A 414-nucleotide genomic window follows, 5' to 3' on the forward strand; every position below is an offset into this window, starting at 1 on the left:
CAAAAACCAACATACTTTCGTAAAAATTTCGAGCTTTATTAATATTCTTTAGTTTTTAGCCCATTCAATTTTAGTATAACTAAAGTGCAGTTTAAAGTAGCTGGGACTTACCGTTGAACTTGGCAATTTTTTTTGTCGACGATGTCAGCTGTCAGAAAATTAGCAACACCTTCATCAAAGAAATCTTAAAAAACTTAGTTGTATTAAAATTTAATGGGCTAAAAAACCGCACACTCAAAATAAATCTAGGAAATCGAATTAAAAAGCTCGAAATTTTTACGAAAGTGTGTTGGTTTATTTTAATGTTGCACTAAGTTTGAACCTTGGATTTGTACGGCTTTTCTTAAAATATAAACAGTATTTTTACAAAAAATAATTAAAATTGAATAATATTAAGATAAATGGTCAAATCTT

This window comes from Rhagoletis zephyria, unplaced genomic scaffold (assembly GCF_001687245.7).
Source record: "Rhagoletis zephyria isolate East Lansing unplaced genomic scaffold, Rhagoletis_zephyria_1.1 Rzeph_scaffold_00590, whole genome shotgun sequence".
In the NCBI taxonomy this organism is placed as follows: domain Eukaryota; kingdom Metazoa; phylum Arthropoda; class Insecta; order Diptera; family Tephritidae; genus Rhagoletis; species Rhagoletis zephyria.